The following is a 9,100-nucleotide window of genomic DNA, read 5'->3' as shown; positions in this document are numbered from 1 at the left end:
GGTGATGGTCTTCGGTGCATGACTGTCGTCTGTCCCGAGTACCGTTGTTATGCATGTTCCATTGCATTCAGCTGGTTAAATGATTGCATGGTAGCATTATTGATATGTCTTGCTAGTGGTCATGCTAGGTTTCCATGAGTAGTGTTGTACTTGTGATATTCATGCTCTTCATTATACTATGCTCAGTTGGATATGATTCATCGTGGATATAGTGGATAGTTATGTTGCACCCCGTGTTTATGTTGATATCATGGTCATGCATTGTCGCATCATGTTAATTTTTTCATGGCTCAGCATATTGCATTCAAGTTTAACCGGATTAAATTGAACTTGAACAACTGTTGGCTGAGTCATGGTGCCACCAAATCGAGCTGACCAGTGCAACCACACTTGCCTTATGGGGGGTCCTAACTGGGTCTATTGTCGTGCCTCTCACCGGTGCCTCCAACTAGGGAAGGTTATGGGCATGCGTACCCTGATCAGGTAAGCAGACATAACCTTGTGTGCCCGTAGTTGGATGATAAGCGCTTTTGTCCCTGTTTGGGACGGACCACGACGGTGGTCGTTGTGTCTTTGGTAGACACGGGGCCACCCAGGACTAGCCCAATGGGGAGTGAGTCGGAGTGGCCGGGAGAGTGTCATGGCACTAGATCGGTTATGTCGGAATGCCGTTGGTCCACCCGAAAGGGAGTGCGAGGCCATGGGTTCCGTGGTGTGGGTACAGTGTACTAACCTCTACAGAGTGTATATTAAATCTGTCGATAGCCGCGCCCGCGGATAAGGGCCCAGTTCGTAGTCGGTCCCACTATGAGTCAACAGTATTAATAATAACTTGATTAATGACAACCCCGGTTCGACGATGAGATAAGTTGGTTGTGATTGCCGGAAAGATCACTGTGTAAGACCAAGTGTTGGTCATGGTTGTGATCGCCGGAAAGTTCATCGTGGTATCGAGGATACCGAGTTGTTGTACATTCGTGATGTTGTGCGAGAATCGTGGGTAAAAATCAAGCTCCTTGTGGTCATTTAATGATTACTGTGGTATTGTTTATACCAAGCTTGATTTGATATGAGATGATCGTGTGATGTCCGAGGTTGGTAAGTGATGCATGTGATGGTTACGAGGTAACCCGAACAGAATAAATGGTGCATGTAGTGTCATCATGTTGCATGCTAGTATCATCAGATTTATATGTTCATGCCATGATCATATATTGTCCTAGCGATATTATGTTCATATTGTTCATGCCATGTTATCCTGATGATCTCATGATAATCCCTGATTAACCTGTAATTGCCATACTGTTGTTTGTCTTGAATGCGTCTGGTTATTGTGAGCTTGCAAGTACATTCAATGTACTGACCAGGCGTGTCATGCCAGCTTGCAGGTCGTGCCTGGATTCTTGATTGTTTGGTGTTGTTCCTGTGTTCGCGAGCTAGGATAAGCGTTCCATGCAGAGTCCCTGCGCAGTGGAGTACACCACCGTTGTCGTTGTTCCGCTGCTAGAAGTTTTTCCGCTGCTTCGAGTTGTTCTGCTGCTTGCATAGAGCAACAGAGGATGGCGTAGTGTCGCCGTGCCGATGTTATTCATTGTAATATCGGAGACCTTGTATTCATATCCGTGTAATAATAGAAAGCTGGTTTGTTCTATGCTAAGCAGTGCCGTATTCCAGAAGACTTCTCCTCGATCTCTAGGCTGGAATACGGGGCGTTCTGGTTTCTCTGAACCGGGGTGCCACAAGATGGGACCTTCATACTGAGCAGGCATTCAAAGAAGATTTCCTTCTGTTCTTTGGTAAGAGCGTAGCTGACAGGACCTTCATACTGCTTTGAAGGCATGCCTGTCTTGTTCGTGCACACGTTGTTGGTCCTTCCGTGCCTCCGGTGTATCTTTTGTCTTCCCATAGACGTCCAAGAAGCCTAGCATGTTCACGCAAAGATTCTTCGTCAAGTGCATCACGCGATTGCAGAGTGGACCTCTAGGTCTTTCCAATAGGGTAGGTACCAAAATATAGATTTCTTTTTCCACATGGGTGCGCGTCCCTCAGCGTCATTCGGAATAGATAGTCCGCCAGGACCCTTTCCAAAGATTACTTGTAAATCATTGACAATAGCAAGTATATGATCACTAGTACGGACGACGGGCTTCTTCCGATGATCTGCCTCGCCTTTGAAATGCTTGCCTTTCTTTCGACATTGATGGTTGGTCGGAAGAAATCGACGATGCCCCAGGTACACTTTCTTCCTGCATTTTTCCAAATATATAATTTTGGTGTCATCTAAACAGTGCGTGCATGCGTGGTATCCCTTGTTTGTCTGTCCTGAAAGGTTACCGAGAGCAGGCCAAATTCCTGCTGGTCGTGCGCATCCCACACACGTGCACCTTTTCCATTCCATAGCTGTAAAAGTTCTTCAATTAATGGCCTTAGGTACACATCAATGTCGTTGCCAGGTTGCTTAGGGCCTTGGATGAGAACTGACATCATAATGAACTTCCGCTTCATGCATAGCCAAGGAGGAAGGTTACAGATACATAGAGTCATGGGCCAGGTGCTATGATTGATGCTCTGCTTCCCAAAAGGATTAATGACATCCGCGCTTAAAGCAAACTTTCTCTCGGAGTCCCCCCACTTTCTCTCGATTTTCTCCACTGCGCCCCGTAAGCGGGTGCTCTCAACTTCCCGTCTTTCTTACGGTCCTCTTTGTGCCATCACATCAACTTGGCATGCTCTTTGTTTCTGAACAGACGTTTCAACCATGGTATTATAGGAGCATACCACACCACCTTGGCAGGAACCCTCTTCCAGGGCCGCTGGACGTGAACATCACTAGTGTCATCTCGTCTGATCTTATACCGCAATGCACCGCATACCGGGCATGCATTCAAATACTCGTACGCACCGTGGTAGAGGATGCAGTCATTAGGTAATGCATGTATCTTCAGCACCTCCAATCCCAGAGGGCATAGAACCTTCTTTGCTCCATACGTACTGTCGGGAAATTCGTTATCCTTTGGAAGCTTCTTCTTCAATATTTTCAGTAGCTTCTCAAATCCGGTGTCAGATACACCATTGTCTGCCTTTCATTGCAGCAATTCCAGTGTGGTACGAGCTTTGTGTTGCCATCTTCGCAATTGGGGTACAACCCTTTTTTGTGATCCTCTAACATGCGATCGAATTTCAACTTCTCCTTTTCACTTTCGCATTGTCTCTTTGCATCAACAATCACCCGGGAAGATCATCATCGGGCACATCGTCTGGTTCCTCTTGATCTTCCGCTTCCCCCATTGCAGCATCACCGTATTCAGGGGGCACATAGTTGTCATCATCCTCTTCTTCTTCGTTGTCTTCCATCATAACCCCTCTTTCTCCGTGCTAGGTCCAAACATTATAGTGTGGCATGAAACCTTTCTCAAGCAGGTGGACATGAAGGGTTTTCGAGTCAGAGTAAGACTTCACATTCTCACATCTAGGGTATGGACAACACATAAAACCATTCTGCTTGTTTGCCTCAGCCACTTCGAGAAAATTATGCACGCCCTTAATGTACTCAGAGGTGCGTCTGTTAACGTACATCCATTGCCGGTTCATCTGCATGTATTATATATAATTAAGGTGAAAAACCATTACAGAACATCATGAATAGATAAGTGACCAAATTAATTGAAGTTCATCATCACATTAAAACCAAAGTACATACATAGTTCTCATTGAACAACATATAGCTCTCTAGAGCATCTAATTAAACCATACATTGAAACTATGTAAAACATTTTAATGCAACAACAAATGCGATCATAATTGCAACTAAGGTAACAATTGATCCAACGGCATAATGATACCAAACCTCAGTATGAATGGCATATTTTCTAATCTTTCTAATCTTCAAGCGCATTCCATCCATCTTGATCTTGTGATCATCGACGACATCCGCAACATGCAACTCCAATCTCATCTTCTCCTATTCAATTCTTTTATCTTTTTTCTTCAAGTAATTGTTTTCTTTTTTTAACTAAATATAACCTCTCGATAATAGGGTCGGTTGGAATTTCCGGTTCACATACCTCCTAGATAAAAACATCGATGTCACGTTGGTCGGCATAATTGTCATAAACACTAAATGAAACAAATAGTTATAAAAGATAATATATACCACATCCTAACCATAGGCAGGACGAGGGCCGACGGAGGCGGATACCAAAACCATCGCACTATATAATAACAAAAAATTATAAAAGTAAGAAAATTATACAATTATCTATCTAAATCATACAAGTAAGAATTTTTTTCTTTTAGAAAGAAGATAAGAACAACAGGCTCACCATGGTGGTGCCAGCGACGAGATCGGCGCGGGCGATCAACGGCGGTGAGTACGGGGACGGGACAGGACGGACCGCCAAACCTAGACAAATCTTGAGGAAAATGGAGGTTGGACAAAGAGCTTTGAGAGGAGAAAGCTTAAGTGTGGCTCTGGCATTTCATCGAACACCTCATGTGCATAGGAGGTGAGCTAGAGCACCACAAAGCTCTCTCACGGCCAGCCAAAAAACAGAGAAGTGGCTCTACTCGCGGGCAGGGGCGGGGGTTTATGTAGGCCTCTTTTTAGTCTCGGTTGGTGGCTAAAACTGGGACTAAAGGACTACATTTGGTCCCGGTTCCAGCCACCAACCGGGACTAAAGGTTGTGGTCCAAGAGCGAGGCCCATTGGTCCCGGTTCGTGTCTGGAACCGGGATCAAAGGGGTCAGACGAACCGGGACCAATGGCCACCGAGGTCCGGCCGGCGCCCTGGCCTCACGAACCGGGACTGATACCCCCTTTGGTCCCGGTTCGTGAGTGAACCGGGATTAATGCCCTTATCCTTGCCTCAACCAAAGCCCTGTTTCACTACTAGGAAAACGGCTATAGCTAATATGGACATTAATGGTGCACCATGTATGTGGTGCAGTGGCGCACCAGATACAGGTGCGCCATTATTGACATATTACTAATGGCGCACCTGGTGTGTGGTGCGCCATTACTAGTTTTGAAAAAAAATAAAAAAAATTGTTAGCAGTGGCGCACCAGAGGATAGTGCGCCATTACTAGTTGACATAGTAATGGCGCACCTGTACAAAGTGCGCCATTACTATGTGTATGGCTGGGTCAAACCTTGGTCAAACTTAGTAATGGCGCACTTTGCATAGATTCGCCATTACTATGTCAAACTTAGTAATGGCGCACCTACCCAAAGTGCGCCATTACTAACTTTGACCAAGGTTTGACCAAGTCATACACATAGTAATGGCGCACTTTGTGAAGGTGCGCCATTACTAACTTTCTTTGCACACCCCCTGGACCGCCTTTTTAGTTAAAAAATAAATAAAAGAAAATGATGGAAATTTCAAAAAAATAAAAAATAAGTTTCCCATGTGATATGTGGTCTAATAGTTGGGAAAATTTACAAATATGAATTTCCACTTTATTTGCAAAATCTCTCTGGAATTTAGTAAAATGGGCATAACTTTTGCATTCGAACTCGAATTAAAAAGTTTTTTATATGAAAAATCATCTACTCGAAAAGTTACATCCGAATTCAACTGGGGGAACCCTGTTGAAGATTTTCAGAATCCCCAAAAACCTAACAGAACGAAAGATACGGGGCTTTAAAGATCTAGAGGGGGAGGAATGGAAAAGGTTTCAAACTTACTAGTGGCGCACCATTTGCTAGGTGCACCACTAGTAGCAGAAAAAAAAAATTGGTTTCGAATTTTTTTTTGGAATTTTTTTTTAAAATATGATACGTAATATGACCGGGAAGTTTGAAATATTTTTTCAAAATTTCATCACACTCATGAACATGAACAAAGTCATAGACATCAACAAGGTTTAATAGGATTGATATGATATATATATCAACAAGTGTCTGTTAAGTGAGGTGGTGCTGGGGTTGGATAGAACTGCGAAGTTAAGCATGTTCGGGCTGGAGTAGTGTGAGGATGGGTGACCTTCCGGGATGTTTGACCACTTAGTGCAATTTGACTTGAGATTAAGCATATTGACCCGCCATTACTAAGTCAGATAGTAATGGCGCAAATAGTAATGGCGCACCTATAGTGCGCCATTACTATTTGTTACTAGTGGCGTGGTAATAATGGCGCCCCTATAGTGCGCCATTAATGGCCAAAACAGATGCGCCACTAATTAGCCTTTTCCTAGTAGTGTTTCCTGTGAGTGATAGAACAACAGTAAGTGCAAAGCCTAAACCATGGAACAATAGTAAATGCAAAACCTCTTGAATCACATTTACCGTCTGAAATACGATGCAGGAAATAAGTCACATGTTCTTTCTTTCACCAGATTGCAATTTTATCCAATTCTGGTGATTGAATCAAGTGTCACCCTTAAAAATAGAAAGTCTTTGCTTGAGTTTTTTTTTTGCGAGTGTCTTTGCTTGAGTATTTGTAGTATTTATTTGTAGCTTTTGTAGACTTGCCAATCTGTTCCTTCCTGCAGGTTGATCAGTGAAAAATGTCCCCATATTGGAATAGTGTTAGATAAGGGGGGCAATTAACACCCCGCAAAGAAAAGGGGGCCAATTAAGGGTTTAATATTAATCAAGATCCCCGGCAAAAAAAAAATATTAATCAAGATTGTGTATTGTAAAACAGTAAAACTCAGCCACCAACGCCCCTCCACAGCGATTTGACGTTCTGGACCATCAGATCTACTGTTTAACGCTGAAGATCGTTCGGCCCTCGTGGGCCTTTTTAGCCATCGCCCTACCCTGTTATCGGGCCGCTGCTCCGGGGATCGACTTGGCAGCCTTCTCGTGAACCGCCAGTATCTATGGAACTGATTTTCTATTCCTCCTTACAGGTTTGCAGTGCTCGTTCATTGGAATTTTTCTGTACGAATTTCTCAAGGGGTGTGCTTCAAACCCAATTAAAAAACAGTAAACCTCAGCCAGCTATGCGATCACGGCGGGCGGACAGGTGCAACTATTCACAAATTATTGTCCTTTTTTCATCTTTGTTCTCTCTATTACTGTGAGTTTAGTGCTGCATTCCATGCGATTTGTTTGGTTTTTATTTCAGCCAGGCACTTGCGTTTTGCCTGCTCCCTTTCCTTCTCTTTGTTTCGGATTTCATATAATCTGTGTCTGGCATGAGCTGAACCTATGAAGATTAGTTTCTTTGGTACGGCTTGGGTATGTAAGACTGAATAACTCTTATTGCCTATGTTCTTTCCTTTGCTACTGCTATCAACATTTTAGAATTGTTCTACCTAAAAAACTTAATTAGTCTAAGATGAGTAGGCATGGCCGCATGGGTAGAATATGCTTGATGCATGAATCATGATAAACTGGCATTTGTTGATCATGCACTCTGCTATTGTCGATCTTCTGGAAATAAACTGTCATTGCCAAATGTTGATAATTTCAGGTCGTGTTTAATTCCTTCTAGCCGTAAATCATTAGGAATTAAAGTGTGGAATCATATTTTGATTTTTTTTTAGCTCTCTCTACTTTTGCACAACTCAACGATGGACCCTATTATACGGCATGTATGTATGTAGATAGAAACATGTCAATATTAGTACTTTGCTTGTAGCACGGGTCTGTTTGGGTAATTATGAGCATGAATAATTTTAATTTTGGCTTACGTAGAAAATTATTTAGTTTAATCTGTTTCTATACCAGATGAAATTGCCATTCAGTTTGCGAGGATATTTTATTTGCCATGTTTGACGTCTACTTCATCATGTGCGTTGAATATCATTGTCATAACACAAAAGAACGCATGACACGGTCGTAGGCGATGGCTTCTCAAAGTAGGAAAATATGATGTCTTATCTTCTCCAATGTTAAAATGATATATTAACAACCTTGGCATTTCACAGAAGGGAGTGTTATCCTAGACTGTTAAGATGAACTGGGCTAATATTGTGTTTCTTGAATAATTAATTCATTGTATCCACCATCATAATGCATATCTCTATACTTTCTCAATATGGGCGAGCGCGGCAACGGGCGTGTTCATGATCTAGTACACTAGTAAAGCATACATCCCGTCGAGGTATGAAGGCAGCAATAGGACATACAAGTGAAATTAAAAGCTCATCTCATCAATCCCTTTCCTGTATTCTTTAGGATTAGCTCCAGCACAAGTTCTAATTTGCCAGCGGCAAGCTAAATCCGATTCTGGCGAACAAACATGGATTTCAGGGTAATCACCTGTTGCTGCCACCGGTCGCCACCTCTGCCTCAACCTGCTCCACCACCGGCAGAGGGATCAGGGGGCTCTGACCAATCTTCTTCTGTGTGTGTGACAGAGAGATCGGTTTGCTGTTTGCTGCCTTGGGAGGAGCGCTGCAGGTTGCAACTTAAATTAAAGACCGATTGCGGCGGGACAAAAATTATATCGCTCAATTCATATCAAAAATACAAATTCAATGATATATTTTTTGCTTGCGTCGCAGTCGTTCTCGTTGGTTAATTTATGTTCAAACTTGAATTTTAAAAAGCGCGGACGCATTACATTGTGAAATGGAGGGAGTATGATTCAAGTATCAAACTACAGATAATGACCAAAAGTGCTTAGCTTTTTGATCCTTTTGTGCACGCGTGAAGTTTGCTGCTTCACAACTCTCATTTGTAAAAGCATTCTCGTTTGTCTCTTACAGTCAAGTAGACTTTAGTTCTTTCTCAAAAGAAAAGTAGACTTTAGCTTGACGTAGGCCGGGTTTGAAATATTTTTTCTAGGAAAGCTGCGCTTTGCAAATTTGTCCACGTTTTAAGGAAAAATGATCTTTCAAGCGGGCGTAGTGCGGTAGAAGACACTTGAATAATACTATTGGAGATCTGAATCTGCACTGTCCCAGCTTTTCACTAGACAAGACCAAACTTCACATTTTGTATAGTCCAATCAACCACATAGGAGTGTCCGAGTCCTGGATGATTTTCAACAGATTTTCAACAGATTTGTTAACTCAAAAGATAAGTGCCACGGTGTGGCACGAAACACTTTGCTTGACGTTTTTTACAGCTAAATTTGCCATTCGAAAAGAAAAAAAAAGAAAAAAAACTGAAACTTGTCATACGAAAAGAAATTGCCATGCTTG

This window comes from Aegilops tauschii, chromosome 7, assembly GCF_002575655.3.
Source record: "Aegilops tauschii subsp. strangulata cultivar AL8/78 chromosome 7, Aet v6.0, whole genome shotgun sequence".
Taxonomy (NCBI): Eukaryota; Viridiplantae; Streptophyta; class Magnoliopsida; order Poales; family Poaceae; genus Aegilops; species Aegilops tauschii.
Note: the sequence above shows the minus strand (reverse complement) of the source record.